The following is a 17967-nucleotide window of genomic DNA, read 5'->3' as shown; positions in this document are numbered from 1 at the left end:
CAACATGCTGGTGGCAGCAGGTGTTGGCACCTCGGATTCCCACAGAGGTTTTGTTAGTCCTGGACACATTTGTGCCAGGGTGGGGGTGGACTGCGGACGGGCGATAAAAGAGTGCCCCCTTCCCCCTTTATGCCCTGGGGAATGCTCTGTTATGGAGCCATGGACCAGGTACCTGGGTAGTAAAAAAAAAAAAGCAGGATAAGGCATTTATGGGTGCGCTTCTCACTGCTGCAAGGGACTCTCTTAAGCTGGATAGTGCAGCTGGGTTTCCGCCGATGGCTCGGTCTTTTTTGGGTCACACAAATCAGACCGCTCCTGTGTAGGTTTTTTCCTTCTGTGCCCTTCTTTGGTAATTTCTAGGATGCGGAATGAGAAAAGCCACTAAGGGCTTTTGTAGTCCCTCACCGCCGGGCGGTTCAGTGCCTCTTTGAGGAGAGCCTATTCAAAAGGTTGGCTTCTTCTCCGGTGGTGGACCCTCCGGGTGTCATGTATAGGTGACCACTCTCCCTATTGCGAGAAACCCCTGCTTATGTGGATCTGACTGATGGGAGATCCGAAGTACTGACCCGTTCCATGTTTACCATGCTGGGGTCTGACTAGCGGCCTATTGTGGCCACTACTCTGGGGTCTCAGTCACTCACGGAGTGAGCATTTTTGCACCAGACAGTGAAGGAGCACCGACACTCTCTCCCAAAGTTATTAGGCTAGCGGATCAGCTGGTCCAGGGCCTTGTATAGGTCTGTGATGCTTCATTGAATGTCGTGCACTTGTTATCCAGGGCTTCTGTTTCAGAGATGGTTGTATGCACACAGTGATGTAGTGGTAACTCCATTACTTGGCAGCAAGAGAGTCATTGGTTCGAATCCGGACATTGACACCAATCTGCCTGGAGCTTGCATTGTCGCTCCCTGTGTCTGCGTGGGTTTCCTCCGAGTATTCCGGTTTCCTCCCACCCTCCAAAGACGTGTGCATACACCTACATATAATACATACACAGTGTGTATGTATTATTAAAGGGCAACCCTCCCAGGCTGACAAAGGCTCAGCTGGGGGACTAATCCATCCCTGGGTGCGTAAGCTGATCACGCCGGCACCCAAATCCTGCCATTGTATGTAGCTTTCCCTCCCTGTCTTTAGGTGGGGGGGCGGCTGGTAGGTTCACAATTCAGTGAACCTCCCTGCTCTCCGATCAGTGGGTCTGCGAGGTGGTCTCTTCAGAGTACTAGATAGGGTTTCCTCCTATCCACAGAACAGAGTTCTTTCCTCGTGTCTTCCTCTCCTGGCTCGTCGGTCTGCCTTGGGCAGTGTAGGACTTGCTGAGCTGCGGGTGAATTTTACCCTTCCTGCAGGACGAGAGGTTTGGGGTTTTCTATGGGCCTCAGGCCCTGAATACCTTTGCGAACGTCGGGTAGTTCTGCATGGAATCCATTTGTGCGGTGGTAGCTGCGCTCCATCCGGGGGACGTTCTGGCGTGTCCTGTTTTCCCCAGGTCAGAGGTTTCTGTGCTACGTGATGGGGGAGGGCCCTCTGTCAGTCTGTGGCCCTCGCTTTTGATCTGGCGTCGGCACCAAGGGTTTTCACCTAGGAGCTCGCACTTATCCTAACTTTGTGTGACAGCAAGGCTTTGCCTCGTGGGCTACTTAGACGACTTTCTTCTGAGAGCAGCTTCTGTCTCAGACCTAGTGGATGTGTTTATAGCCATTCAGACCCTCCGAAGATTCGGGTGGGTGTTAAACTTTTAGAGTCAGTCCTGGTTCCGACTCAGTGTTAGAGTATCTAGGGTTGATCCGGACTCCTCGTGGCGAAGGTCCTTCTTCCCCCTGGAGAAATTGCAGACTCTTCAGTCTACGGTGAAGGTATTGGCATCACGCAATCGGTCTTCTCTCTGGGTGCATGCAGGTCCGGGGCCTGTGGGCGCCTCCTTCGAGGCGGTACTGTATGCCCAGTTCCACACTCGGATTTTCCAGGGGAAATCGTGTCCAGGTTGTAAAGATCTCTTGTCTCTGAAATCATCAGATTCTGGTGTGCCACCTAGTCGGTCTCTGAGTTGGTGATGGAGATTCCCGACTCTTCGGTCCGGAAAGTTTTATTTTTTCCAGTGGTCAGTTTTTTACGACGGACACCAACCTCACGGGTTGTGGGGGAACCTGGGGGTGGGGGGGGGGGTATCCTGTCGGCCCTGAGTCGCTGGACTTGCGTGGGCTTACGACCACACCCTGTCCAATGTTCATTGTCCTATTTTTTGTGATCAGGCTATGCTTCCCCTCGTGGTCGAGGAGGTTGCAAGGTCGTCCGATCTGGATTCAGGCTGACCATTCCACGGCCGTGGCTTCGGTCTGCCATCAGGTATACCGGCAGGCGGACTACTGGAGTTGCCGGAAGCTGGACAGGGCGACTGGTCTTTGTGCTTGGGGCATGGATCTCCTGGCCGCTCGTCTCCACCGCAAGGGCGTCAAAGTTAGTGGCCAGGTCTAGTGATCTTGTACAGACGCATCAGTCGCGCTGGTGGCCCTGTGGGGTCTGTATCGGCGGCTTTATGCTGTTCCTCCATCATAGTTGCTTCCTCTGCTGCTCCACAGAGTGGAGGCTGAGGGTATCCCGATGATTCCAATCGCTCCAGATTGGCCTCGGCGTCCTTGGTACGCTGATATCGGGCGCCTGGTAGCGGAGGTACCCTGGCGGTTGCCAGGGCGGGAGGTCCTTCTGTCCCGAGGTCCCATACTTCCTCCTGTTGTACAGTCACTGACTTGCTCAACATGGCTATTGGAAGCCAGACTTTAAGAGACCGGGGTCTGTCCGACTCGGTCATCTTAACCATCCTGAGGGCAGGGTAGCCTTCTTCCGGAGGATCTACCGTCGCACTTGGAAGGCCTACATCTCTTGGTGCGAAGAGATGGAGTGACGTACTCGGTGTCCAGGGTCTTGCTGCTTTTACAGCTTGGAGTGGATCTAAACATTGCTTAAAGCACCGTTTGGGGGCAGATTTCAGCCTTGGCTGTGTTCTTTCAGTGGCTTTTTGCGTCCCGTTCCCTTTTTGTGCAGGGGGTTTGTCATATACTTCCCCTCTTGGCCCACCTCTTCCCCCATGAGTTTTGACTCTGGTGCTCTCGGTTCTTCAGGAACCTTCCTTTTGGAAACCTCAGATTTTCTCTTGACACTATCCCAGAAGGTGGCCCTTTTAGTGGCCTTTACCTCTTTTGGAAGGGTTTGAGTTGGCGGTCTTCTCTTACAAGCCGCCATACTTGATCCTCAAGGATTAGGTGGTGGTGTGCCCGTGACCTTCCCTTCTTCTGGTTTTGTTCATTTCAGCTTAACGAGGACATTGTACTTCCATCCTTGTGTCCTCGGCCGGTGCATCCTAAGGAGGTTGTGCTACATACTTTGGACGTGGTATGCGCCTTGCGGGTGTACCTACCTGCTACGGCTCCGTTTCGGAGATCTGACTCTTTTGTGTCGGTGTCTGGTCCACAAAAGGGCCTGGCGGCCTCGTCGACCACCATTTCTCAGTGGATCAGGTAGACCGTCATACAGGCCTATGCGCTTAGGGGGCGGGTTACCCCTTTCCGGTCACCGCACTTTCGACCAGGGAAATTGGTGCTTCCTGGGGGTTCCCCCCCCCCCATGCGTCAGTCTCGCAGATGTGCAAGGTGGCGACTTGGTTGTCCGTTCACGCTTTTTCCAGAATTTAAATGGTTGCGGTGAGTGTATATTCTGATGCTGCTTTCAGCCGCTAGGTTTTTGCAGGCGGCTGTTTAAAGTTGCACCTCCTCCATTGAGTTCTGCTTGTTTTAGGGTGAAGTTACAATTGGTTTTACTGATGCTGTTTCCACCCCTCGGTTTTTTGACACTGCTTGGGGATGTCCCACTTGTCAAGATTAAAGGAGCTGTGTCCGTCCATGGATGATAAGAGAAAAAAGGATTTTTTTTTGTACTCGCTGTAAAATCCTTTTCTCTGAGTCCATAGACGGACACAGCACTCACCCCTCTTAGGTTTGTACTGCTTGTTACGAACTGTGGCTGCATACTGCAGGGAGGAGGGTTATGTCTGGGGGGTCTGCCCCCTGGGCAGGGCTGTTCAACTCAGATAATTAAATACATGTTACATTAACAAACATGTTTCTGCATAGTCCTCTCCTGTAAATGGGGAACATAACCTACTTGTCAAGATTTAAGGAGCGGTGTCCGTCCATGGACTCAGAAAAGGATTTTACGGTGAGTACAAAAAATCCTATTTTTCCAAGCATCACTGATTGACGCCTATCATTCAGCAGAGTACAGTTTGCTTTAAAGGACTGTTCCAGGTAATGGTAGTATTGTTATGATTACAATTGCCCTAGGGGGGTAATCATTCACCCACTAATAGATATGTGCCACATCCTTCAATATATAGAGTTGTGGAAAAAGACATGTGACCATGTCTTTAACGGAGAAAAATTGGACTTTGTAGGCACAACCCGATAAAATTAATGATATTTTAATAGAAAAATACAAAATACATAGCAATTGCACTTAATACAAAATAAGACACAAAAAAAAAAAAAAAAAAAATGAATAGTAATAAAAGAACCCTAATCTTATCACTCTAGGAAAAAGACGCTCAGTAGCCACAGGGCTAAGTGTAATTAATACAGTATAAGCGCTGGGTGGCGTTATGATTTCAGAGGATGATACTGAATGGATTCTTGAATGATTAAAAGATCAGCTCGACATGTTTCGCGACTTGACAAACGTCGTCGCTTCTTCGGGAGCTTTTGAATATTAAAAAACCTATAATGTTGCCATTAGACATAAGTATAATACATATGTACTACTGAAAAAAGCCTATAATATAGGCATACAAGTGACTGATAGTGCATGTATTTATAACCATTATACTCACCGATAAACGGTGTTGATTTAGTTTGAAGCGAGAAAAGCTGACATACTGCGTCCCAATACAACCGTGGTCAATCAGGACACACCCAAGATTGGGTGGGGTCTGATACCTACTACCTCAAAAACGTTCACCATACACCAGAGAGCAATTGTGCAACTAGTTGGGGTATTATTGGTATTCTAAAAAAAGGAAAAAGAAAACAAAAGTATAATGAACATACAAATTATTTGGGGATGCACCCCAGAAACTATTGTCCATTAATTGATGTATGTTTGAAAAAGTTTGTGATCTCTAGGCTCAAAACCGAGTTAGATACCTTGTAAAAATGAGACCAAACATGGACGGATAGGAACAGCCTAAGAACATACGCCAGGATCGTCCACCAAAGAATTCCCCCAAAATAAGGACAACAGCCACAATCTATGATATAAATGTAGATATGTGGCAAGAATTGTAAAATTTTATAATGATAATAATGAACAAAAACACGCCAAAATTCTCATTGGGCTAATAAATTAATGAATTAATCAATTAGTATTACCTTAGTGGGTATATTCAACCAATAAATGTGGTATTATTGCTGTAAAGGCCTTCTCCTAGAGAACCACTAGATGGCGCTAGAAGATATCCACCGCACTAATAAGCTGGGAAGTAAACTAGTAAAAGAGAAAAAAGGGGAAACAATGAAAAAAATGGGCAATCAGAAAATCGTAAGCCCATAAAGGACTTGGGAGGAAAAGGATGTTTTTGGGGCTTGAATGTAAGGCATGGGAACATACCTGGACGAGTCCTATGATGGAAGATACCAACATCCAAAAAGACGCAGCCGCACTGACGAATCCGTCCACTCAGCTCTCCTTGCAGAGACACCTAGGAGTGGATAGACTCTGGCAAATTTAAATACCCCGCTCGGATGACGTCAAGGTCATTGTTCTGACTAGCACACGTGATGAGGACGTGACGCACGTGTGGGCGGGAGGTGCCGGAGCGCTCCATAGCTCGAAGCAGCGTGCGGCGGGGACCTGACTAATCCATCTATGGAGCGGAGGATGCCAGCGTGAGAGGCTGACACCCCGAAGACCGGAGCTTGAGACCTCGCCGCGCGCTACCCGGCGCAAGATCCAATGCATAAACGGGACCCAGGACGCAATCAGGATCCAGCGCCGCGAGTCGTACGAAACAACTGAGCCCCCCGATCCCTCAGTTCCGTGGGATTGGGCGGGCATACAGCAAAAAAAAAAATAAAGATAAAAAAATAAAACAGCAACAAAAAAAACAAAACAACAACAAAAAAACAAAAAAAACACCCCTTGCACAATAGAGGAAAAGGGAAAGGAAGAAAAAGGTAGAACAGCGAGCAAGAGCTCGGAAACACAGAGAGAAAGAAAGAAGCCTCAGGCTGGAAAAAAGGACAAGTTAAATTTAGAGCCCCAGATTAGACAGGTGTAAACTAGGGAATGTATAGGACCACCACGGGGCCCATACCTTGAGAAATTTAGCATGAGAGTCATGGAGGACGCTAGACATCTTTTCATGGATCATAAGAGTCGTCAGGGTATTCTTGACCTCTGGGAATGGAACAGAAGTTTTTTTCCAGGCCCTCGATATTGTCCGCTTGGCAGCGATAAATAAGTATGTAGCTAATTTCTGTTGGTGAGAGAAGAGGCCTGGAATTGGGCAATGGAGTAAAGCATATCTAGCGTCCTTACGGAAGGGGACATGGAATAGGGAGGATAATAGGCCAAAGACCCTTGACCAGAATCTAACTAAGCGGGGACAGGACCACCATATGTGCAGCTCATCCCCTCGTTGACCACAACCCCGAAAGCACCCGTCAGTACACGCAGGGTTCGACTTGGCCAAATTTTTCATTTTCGAATATTCGAAATTTCAAATTTTTCATATTTTTCATTTTCGAATTTTGGAATTTTTCATTTTCGATTAATTTTTTTTTCCGGAAATTTCGTTTTTTCCGTTTTATTCGTTTTTTGCTTTGTCGGAAAGACGAAAATTCCAAATTTTCGAATTTCCAAATTCTGAAAAAAGCAAAAAAACTGAAAAAATATTTTTTTCGATTTACCAGAATTTCCGAAAAAATAAAAAAAACGGAAATAACAAACGAAAAAAACGTTTTTTTGGCAGTGCACATGTCTACTTCGGAGCCGGCCGCTGGTTGAGTCTGAGCCATCTGGAAGGGTGCTCTTGGTGAGGATGGGTGGCTGCACTGGGTCTGGTCTTTTTGCAGAGTCTTAGTCCGGCCTTCTGACTGGCCGATGTAAGTGCTGTCCCTGTCAGCGATCTGGTAGGAGGAGCTGGTACTGCCCTGGAGGATGAGACGGGGTAAGACCATGCAAATCCGCCGGGTTGATGGGGCCTGGAAGGGTTAGTACTGGTGGAGGCTGGTAACTGGAGGGCAGCTCTCTAAGACAACCTGGCTGGTCGGGGGGTTGGGTTTGGGACTTTGAAAGCCTATGGTGCATGTGCCCCTGGAGTGGCAGTCCAGGGGTACCGGAATAATCTCTGTGAGTGAGGGTCACTTTGATTTGACGGTACTGCGGTCACTGCACCAATATACACTTCTTTAAGCACCTGCTTCCTGGCCATTGTATTGCACAATGGCCACTTCTTCACTCTCCTCTACACTATCCCTTTCCCCCACTTTATTTAACTTATTACCTTTGTTTGTCACGTTTTTGTATTTTTATGTTTGGTACACGTTTTTGCAAGGTGTGATGAGTAGGGTACTGGTCCCAGGGCCTGTCCTGAAAGTCTTGGGAGGGGGTGAACATGGCCTTCTGGCTAAGTTCGCCCTCTCTCATGGGGTCTCCCTTCGGGGGAGCCTCACCGAGTACTTGGGCGGGTCTGTTTCAGCAGACCCTCCATAGAAAGGGGTCTGTCTGAGGGGCGTGGTCTAGCCAGGACTGAAGATGGTTGCCTAGTCTGAGAGCTCCCGCTATTGCAGACCTAAATTGGCTGATCGGGACACCGGTAAGCCGTTCTTGATACCCAACGAACCATACCGGAGATCAGTATACACCCGGGCATATTTTGTGCAAGTTACGACTAAATCTAAAGGATATTGACAAAAATACAGCCCCTTGTAATCTTGCACCGGAGACACATAGGCGGTCATAATGGAGAACCTACCGGGCTCACAGCATCCGCAAATTACACCCGACGGTATTTCGCCCTTAAATCGTGACCACAATGTCGGGACACCCAATGATTTGGCACAACGACCTAGTTTGGAAGACCTCCACTCGGTTGCAGCGGACATAAAGACTACATTGGCAGCCGCCATAGCTGAACTTACTATAGAGGTACGCGCAGTTACAGCGCGAGTGGTAGAAGTGGAAAAAACAACTGCGCAACACAGCGCTGTAATACGTCATGTGAATCGCAAAGTAGATTCTCATACACTCCACCTGAGAGAGTTGCATCGCCAAGTGGAAGATTTGGAGAACCGAAGCCGTCGCCATAATTTACGGATTCGGGGTCTTCCAGAAAATGTAGAAAATGACAATCTTACATCAGTCATCACTGGACTGTTCAATAATCTCTTGGGCCGTCCCGCAGCATCAGCGATCAAAATGGAGCGCCTACACAGAGCCCTTAAACCAAAAGGCAGAGCCACTGATCCGCCAAGGGATGTTATATGCTGTCTTTGCGATTTTCAACTTAAAGAAGAAATTTTAAGAAACGCCAAGCTACGATCTAAGTGCGTGTATGAGGGGACGCTAATCCAAATCTACCAGGACTTATCATTCATTACACTCCAACATAGGAGAGACCTGAGACCTCTACTGGAAGCACTACGCAGCAAAAATATAATCTATCGGTGGAAGTTCCCATTCGGACTGTTAGCCACCTATCAGGGTCACTCAGCTCTCCTGAGGGTACCTGAGGATTTGCATCCCTTCTGCCGCGCAATGGATATCCCTTATATGGATGTTCCGGATTGGTACGCAGATTTCAGATTTCGTTCTAATTCTAATAAGAAAGAAAATGCGCATGATGATGTGATGGAAGTAGCACCGTCCAGATACAGACGACGTCGTTCATTGTCGACGGAGAAATCACCCTTATCTTCAAGAGATCAACACGCCGACATCCATTCTCCCAGCTCAACACGCAATAGAAAATCTAGGAGAGAATACTGAAGATCTTCCTCTTGCAAGCTGCTTCTCATGTTTTGATTATCTATCTATGTTTTTGTTGTTTTCTTTTTAACATTAGTTCATAATGCTATAATTAATGTGTGTATGTTCGGTATTGGTCTGAGCAAATGTCCAAACACTGGTGCAATCTTAGTGCATATTATATAGTTGTTCTATTTTTGCACTCTGGCTGATAGATGCTCATGTCGGAGATTCAATCTCTAGCAGGGAAAAAAAAAAATAATTTCCCATTTGAATGCTTTCCGCAAGGGATCTTGCAATAAATATATTTATTGTGGTTTGAAGGAGACGGTTTTGTTGGCTGTATCACAAAAGTTACACAGCCTATTATATCCCTACATATCTGTATTAGTTTTTCTTTTTATTTGAGTGTATAAAATTGCAATACAAATTCACTTTATTGATGCTGTTGCCAATTCACTAATTTTCACGTGTTTCTCTTTTTTTTTTATTTATTGTTGACAGAAGAGTATCCACTCTATTTAAAAGAAAAATTGGCATGTTTTGATTACTCTTCTAATGAGATGTTGTAAGGTAGATTTTTGATACTTTGATACACACCGAAACACTGTTATGCCCTCTGGTCAAATATTTAGATTAATGGATACTTTTCTACTCCCGTCTCGATCTCCTACTGCTAACACATACAATGCTTTGCAGGTCTGTAGTGGTGGGCAGTCTGCGGATCCTAGGCTCTATCTTGGTTCAGTTTCATTCCAACCCCCACAAAGTAGAGCTCTCTATCCTAACCCTATTAGGGTCAGTGACAAGAAGAGTCTGCTTTATTTCTTACCGATTTTACCGCCCTAAAGGGTGGTCCCCTTTTTTATTTATTTCATTTATTTATTTTTCTCCTTAATAGTCTATAGTTCTGAGGCATTTGTATACACATAATACTTGTGTTATAAATATCAATTGTCTGGATTTGATATACAAATTTTTTTTTTTTTTTTTTTTTTTTTTTTTTTCTTGTTGATTTTATTTTACTTATTATCTTCTTTATATTTCTATTCTATTCAATAAATTGTCCTGTTCTCACCCCCGCTGTTACTCTTATCCCTCACATACCCTTCCCTTTTGAGGCGATGACTCATCCAATTGCAAACTCGACAACTCCACTAAACAAGGTTAAATTCTATTCCTTAAATGTAAAAGGCCTTAATGTGCCCGAAAAGAGGTCTAAATTATCTTTAATACTTACTAGATCTAAGGCTGACATCATATTACTTCAGGAGACCCATTTTAAGACGGATAACGTTCCGATATTTAAAGACAAAAGATTCCCTCATATTTATAATGCTACCAACCCTGACTCTAAAACGGCAGGAGTCTCCATTTTGGTATCTAAATATTGTCCTTTTAAGTTAATAGACTCCAAAATTGATAGCGAAGGAAGATTCTTGTTTCTCAAGGGCTCTCTTTTTAATGTTCCTATCACAATTGCTAATTTGTATGCACCTAATAAATCACATGCTCCATTCTTTACACGTACGTTGGAAACTCTTGAATCTTTTGCGACCGGCATGCTCATTGTTGGGGGGGATTTTAATCTAGCCCTCAACCCTCTACTAGATACATCATCTGGATCTTCCAAAATATCATACAAAGCTCTCAGGACAATTAAAAATTCCCTTCACAAATTGTCACTACATGATGCGTGGCGAACTTTACATCCTAATGGTAAAGATTTTACATTTTACTCATCGCCCCACAATACATATTCACGGTTGGATTATCTATTGATATCTCAAATTGGCTTAGATACTCTCATAGATGCTACTATAGACCCTATGATTATTTCGGATCACAATCCAATAGCTATGTCTGTATCATTCAAGGAAAAACCTTTAGTACCTCCTATATGGAAACTTGATAATTCCCTGCTAAATGACACCAGCAACGTTGAATCACTAAAAACTAAACTGGCACATTATTTTGAAGATAATAATTCAACAGATGCTCATCCTTTAAACATTTGGTTAGCACACAAATGCGTACTCAGAGGTGAACTAATTTCCTTAGCTTCTAGAAGAAATAAGTTGAGACAGATGTACATTAAAGATCTCACAGACAGAATAAATTGTTTGGAAAAAAAACATAAACAATCATTAGCAAAGGAAACTCTTTCAGAACTTATTAAAGCCAGGGAAGAACTCCTTTTGCTGCTAGAAAAAAAAATCAAACGCAATTTAAATCTATCAAGAAAAGTCTTTTATGAATTTGGCAACAAAATCAGTAGACTTTTAGCTAACACTATTAATTCTGAAAAATCAAAGACAAATAGTAACATATACTCCATATCTGATTCTGCTGGGAGATCGTACAGCAATTCCAATGATATTGCAAACCAGTTCAGGAAATTCTACTCCCATTTATATAACTTGCCCACTATGATTCCTCCTAGGGATTCACTGGATAGAAAAAATCTCATCTCGGATTTTCTGAAAACATATAGTCCTAAACCTATAGATTTGACAATCGCTAAAAATCTGGAGAAACCTATAGATTTAACCGAGACCTTACTAGCTCTTAACCAACTGAATACAGGCAAGAGCCCAGGACCTGATGGGTTTACGGTGAACTATTATAAAACTTTCCCAGAAATTATTATCCCAAATTTTTTACAAGCATTCAACTCTATTCCTACTCCCCCAGATATTGCTAAAAATTTATTAGAAGCACATATAGCGGTAATTCCTAAACCTGATAAAGATATAACAATGGTATCCAACTACAGACCTATCTCGCTCCTGAACGTAGATGTTAAATTGTACGCTAAAATTATTGCTAATCGCTTGTTGCCCTTATTGCCCAATCTTATTGCCCTAGATCAGGTTGGATTTATTCCAGGTAGGGAGGCGAGAGATAATACCACAAAAGCGATCCTTATTCAAAATTGGCTCCAGAATAATAGTTCACCAGGATTTTTATTATCCCTCGACGCAGAGAAAGCCTTTGACAGGATAGCCTGGGATTATATGCATGAAGCACTAAAAGCTATAGGACTACAAGACAGATTACTTCAATTCATTCAATTATTATACTCATCACCCACGGCTAAGGTCAAAGTTAACGGCGGACTGTCAGAGGCTTTCTCTGTGTCGAATGGAACAAGACAGGGATGCCCACTTTCTCCAATAATTTTTGTACTCATATTGGAACCTTTTTTATGTAAACTCAGAATGAACACGGATGTCATGGGCATCACTATAAATGATAAAACTTATAAATTAGCTGCTTATGCAGATGACATCCTATTATTCCTATCTAGTCCCATCACTACTATTCCCAATTTATTAAAGGACCTTTCTCTATTTTATAACATCTCTAATATGAAAATTAACTTCGCCAAATCTAAGGCTCTGAATATTTCTCTGCCAGGTTCTGTTGTATCACTTTGCCAACAAAACTTTCCTTTTAGTTGGGAAAAGGAATGCCTGACTTACCTAGGGGTTAATTTAACGCCTAACGTGAAAGACTTGTTTGATAAGAACTTTATACCACTACTTACCACAATTAAAGCTGATCTACTTAAGTGGGGCTCGAATTTCTTCTCATGGTTTGGGAGGGCGGATATTATTAAAATGAACGTTCTCCCAAGATTTCTATACCTGCTACAAACTATACCAACGAGAGTTCCATGCACATTCTTTAGGACCTTCAAACGAATGTGCCTGAAATTCATTTGGAACATGAGACAACCTAGAATAAAATGGGATAAGCTCATAGTCCCCAAACTTTTGGGGGGAATAGGTTTGCCGGATTTACAAAAATACTATTGGGCATGTCATTTGACCCGTATTGCAGACTGGCATCTACATGCACATGTAAAAGATTGGGTTAACCTGGAAGAATCATCTTACTCGCAACTTATCCCCCTAACACACTTGCCTTGGATTCATCCCAGTAAAATCCCTAAAAGAGTTAACTCCCATTTAATCACTGGAAACACATTACGCATTTTCAAATCTCTTTGTAAAAAATTTGAAGTTTCATCGGTATATGGTCCTATGACTCCTTTGCTTCACAACCCAGAAATACATTTGGGAGGATATTATACACAGCCTACTGGCCCGTGTCTGAATGACACATTAAGAATTAACATGCTTTTTAAACACGGTGCCACTGTATCGTATGAGTCCTTTCTTGCAGATCACCCGGACGATAATATATCTCAACATGATTTTGAGATTATTTGTCAATTTGCGAATAAACCACACCCTGGCTACAACTGGCACAGACTGAAAACCCCATTTGAAATTTTATGTCTGAAAAAATCTCCCCAAAAACATTTGATTTCTACACTACATTCTTTATTCTACTCAGGATTTGATATAAAAACTGATATATCTAATCTAAAATGGGAGGAAGAATTAAATATATCTCTCTCTTCGGAACAGTGGGAAACAGTGTTCCGCAGGATACACAAGGGATCTCTGAACGTACTTACCCAAGAAAACGGATACAAGTTGTATTCACGATGGTACAGGACTCCCCATGTCATTAATAAATTTAGCCCAAATGTATCCCCCTTGTGTTGGAGATGTAATTCGGAGGTAGGTACACTACTCCATATATGGTGGGATTGTAAAAACATCAAACCATTTTGGGAACAAGTCCACGATATGATATACAAAATCACTACATATGCTCCGGATTTTAACGCTCAACAGTACTTGTTGCATCATTCTACCTTGCCAAATTCGGTTTACAAAAATTCAATAATCTTACACCTAATAAATGCAGCTAAACTCTGCATTCCCGCAAAATGGCTTCAACCTTCTCCTCCATCTATTTCTGACTGGTTGAGAAAAACCCAACACATAGCAAATATGGAAGATTTGATCAGTCAATCTTCGGATTCCTCCGAAAAGTTTTACAAAAAATGGGCATGCTGGTTGCAATTTATAGACTCTGGAGAATTTAAAAATATGTTAGACAATTGATATTGTTAGTCTGATACATGAATCTCTTTATATTAATTTAATTTCTTATAGGAATATAACAATCGGATATATTGTCTGTACACAATGAGCTTTTCCTTCTGCGCTCTTTGGTCATCACCCTTCTTAACATGGATAAACATTGTCTTTTTCTCCCCTTTCTCCCAATCCCCCGCTTTACCCTCATTGTTTAGAGTGTTAGATTACACTGTTGTTAAGCCTCCACAGTATAGTATTCACAATGTTCTTCCTCATTGTTTGTACAATATATCTCTTTTTTGTTGAAAAATAAGATGCTATAATATGTTGTGTTAATCTGTACTTATACATTTTGAAAACCTAATAAAAATATTTGAAAAAAAAAAAAAGAAAGGGGTCTGTCTGGCTTCGGCTGGACAGACCATAGTGTAAGTACCTTGTTCCCTGTCAGGAGCCTAACGCCCCGGGGGATTCAGGGCAGGGCCCTCTTATTTTAGAGGGCCAAGTGTACCCGCTGCACGTTTTTGTGTCACTCCTTTATGTTGTGCACATTTTTTTTGCACCGGGTGAAGTTTTTTGAGTGTGTTACACACACCATGGGCTTTCAATAGAAAAAAAAATATGAAAAAGGAGGTGGATGAGGGTCAAGGTCCTTCTCCTTTGGAGGGCCAGTGTACACCTTGTGCACGTTTTGCGTGTAGCGCTACCCCCTCAGGAGCCGCTGGTTAGATTTGGGACGGCATGTTATGTTACCTCTGTGATGTGTCTAGGGATGATGATGATGAGCAATGACGGAATGTCCAAACAGCAGGATGTCGTTTTCTGTGCTTTTATTACTTGCCCAACACAGCAAACAGACAACTTGAGGTAGATAGAAACAGGTTGGTGAAAGGAGAATTTCGCAGATTCAGGCCTATGGATAACGGAAGCAGTCCTGCCTCCAATGGGACTTTAACTCACGTTGCCACTCCAGCTGGAGTGGGTATAGTGTACCTGGACAGGCCTCTCACACCGACCTGGCAGCCAGGGTATCACTCGGAACCTTTGAGAAGGAACAAGTCTCTGCCACCGACTTGGCTCTAACCGAATTTTGAAGTTTGGAGTGGAACCTCTGCCACAGGCCCTCTACTCAGGAACGTAGACAATAGAGCGAATCCTCTCAAGGAATATAACTTTGCCTGAATCTCCCTCAGGTAGACTTCTTGTTTTTTTTGGGGTCACCGACTGACAAGTTGCAGCATACAACTTCCCAGTGTCCGGTCACTCAGATCCCCGATGGATTGTTCAAGCCCTGTTGGATCACCTGCCTCCGGGCTCACCTCAGACCGACTCCCCACCGAACAGCACAACTCGCTTGGGATCTTCTTCATAGAATGTGGGGACCCAGTAAGTCACTGGGGCCTCTTTGCAGCTTCAGTTTCTCCGGGCCATGAGGGCCTAGAACTGGGAACTCTACATAGCACGTGCGCCCCGGCCTGGTAGGCCATCTCGCCGGGGCCCGTGATGTGCGCACACCCTAAAGGTGGGTGCCGCACCTGGAACCAGGAATGGGCAAAGGAACCTACAAAATGGCGTCTCCCCCAGCATGCCCCGCGAGGGAAACACTCCTCTGATTGGCTGCTGGAGCAAGGCACCTCCGCCAGGACTCCTCTCTGGCGCCACCTGCTATCCAGAGATGGAAATGTATCTCTGGAACACAAAATGGAACCACAGAACAGCCCAGCCTGGCAGAAACCCAATTTACAAATCAACATGGATAAGAGCAAAGTAACTCTCTCATCCCCCTCTAATTTTAACTTTTTCAACTGAAAGTACACAGTCGCTACATGCGTCTCACATTTTATGTGTGCACTTTTTTTGCACCGGTTAGAGTTTTTGGAGTGTGTTCACACACCAAGGGCTTAAAAAAAAAGTATGCAAAAGAGGTGACCGCAAACCAATCTTCAAAAGTATAAAAGCTTTAATTGTAAAAATCCACTAGGCCATGGTACAACAGGACTATAGAAGCAAGGTTAACATGTTTCAGGAAGCAATCGCTTTATAATAACCTTGTAAGCTCTTTGGTCTTGGCCATGGTGGAGAGATTGGAACCTGATTGATTGCCTCTGTGGACAGGTGTCTTTTATACAGTTAACAAGCTGAGATTAGGAACACTCCCTAAGCCCATGTTCACATCGGGCTGTTTTGAAATGCGATTTGATATGTCAAATGGCTACCTATCGCCAGCAGCGGCACCATCCGCCGCACCGATTTCCAAAAGTAGTTCCTGCACTACTTTTGGGCGACTTTGGGGGCGATTTGAATAAACACCTGTGCATGAACCCGCACAGATGTCTGTCAAATCACCCCCGAAGTCTGACTGAAATGCCGATTTGAAGTCATTAAAATCGATTTCAAACTGCTCCTAATCTCAGCTTGTTACCTATATAGAAGACATAAGAAATCTTGCTGATTGATAGGTGATCAATCACTTATTTCACTCATGAATTTTTTTTTTTTTTAATGCGCTTTTCTGGATATTTTTGTTATTCTGTCTCTCACTGTTAAAATAAACCTACCATTAAAATTATAGACTGATTATTTCTTTGTCAGTGGGCAAACGTACAAAATCAGCAGGGGATCAAATACCTTTTTCCCCCTCACTGTATTGTACAGAGTTTTGCCTTTTGAAAAAACTAAAAAGAAAGCCTTGGAAAAAAACAAAAAACAGCTCTTTTTATATTCATACAACTTTCGCTGAGGCTTCACACTTTTCCAATCTAATTCAAAAAATGTGTGAACCCTTTTTGAAATCCTAAATAGATCCCAAGGTCTTCTAAATATGTCAGAAAACACCAGTGCATCATGTTTGTACATGCCATTTAGTTTGAACATTTCTGTTAAACTATACTGCTCAAGGGGGACTTTGAAGTGAAGCTCGTCAACGCAGGGCTCATACATTGAGACCAGGCTTACAATGCCATAAGTGGACTGATGGTGGCGGAGTTGTGTCACTTTTCTGTGCCGTATTACAGGTGAGACAGTTCAGAATCTTACAAAATATAATATTCCGCTGTTAAAAAAAAAATAAAAAAAAAATACTGTATATCATAACACATGTGAATGAATTCAGTGAAAGTACCAGATACACTATTAATAATCCACCATGAATCAATCTTGATATATCCAATGTGCACCAGCCAACAGGTTTGAAAATAGGTCTGACAGTGTGTATGCAAGACAGCCTGAAAGGAATTCCAATTGAAAATTACATCGGAAATTCAGATTATGTGTACAGGGCATGAGAGAGAGAGAGAGAGAGAGAGAGAGAGAGAGAGAGAAAAATAATATTAATATAAATCAGGGCTCAAAATTTGTGGTCGCCTCCTCGCATTTGGCGAGGAGTTTTATGTCCCGTGCGCCGCTCAGACACACACACATTGCGGCCAGTCTCTTCACAGGCTGGCGCGCAGTCCCTTCACAGGCTGGCGCGCCGTCCCTTCACATGCTAGCACAGGCTAGCAGCTGATTGGACACAAGCGCCCGCCCGGGACCCCCCCCCCCCCATCCACCTCCCATAGGCCAGTAAAAACGTTACCATGCCGCCCGGGATCGCCTCTTCACCGCCCACTGTCCAATGGAAATGTGCCTCCAACTCCTGCCCGGAACCGCCTCTCACAGCGCTACGATCCTAGACGCCGCCCGGGACCGACCCTCTCCACCTCGGACCGCCCCCCTCCACCTCCCAGGCTCCCACACATCCAAGGAAGTGCACCGTGCAGTAAATGGTATGTTTAAAACAGATGTGCGATGTGATGTTCTGGAGGCACAAGGAACCCAATTGCTGGAATGGGGGGGGGGGGGGTGTATGGGTAATTGCAGATTAAGACTAAATCATCCCCCCAATCCATTATACCTATGCCCCCAATTCTGCCCCCCCCCTCCCCCAATCTATCATGCTTATGCCTCCAATTCCGTCCCCCTCCCCCCATTCTATCATACCTATTCCTCC

General features: G+C 44.1%; 1 long non-coding RNA gene across 1 annotated transcript; it reads right to left on the bottom strand.

Moving 5' to 3' along the window:
• Positions 1–4844: 4844 nt before the first annotated feature.
• Positions 4845–5759, bottom strand: LOC120914416. Its single transcript, XR_005743668.1, has 4 exons — positions 5656–5759; positions 5418–5532; positions 5193–5296; positions 4845–5055 (listed from the first exon to the last, which is right to left on the bottom strand). It is a non-coding gene; the product is annotated as an uncharacterized LOC120914416 (long non-coding RNA).
• Between the last annotated feature and the right edge of the window lie 12208 nt (positions 5760–17967).

This window comes from Rana temporaria, chromosome 9 (assembly GCF_905171775.1).
Source record: "Rana temporaria chromosome 9, aRanTem1.1, whole genome shotgun sequence".
Taxonomy (NCBI): Eukaryota; Metazoa; Chordata; class Amphibia; order Anura; family Ranidae; genus Rana; species Rana temporaria.
Note: the sequence above shows the minus strand (reverse complement) of the source record. Positions and strands in the feature narration are given on the sequence as shown.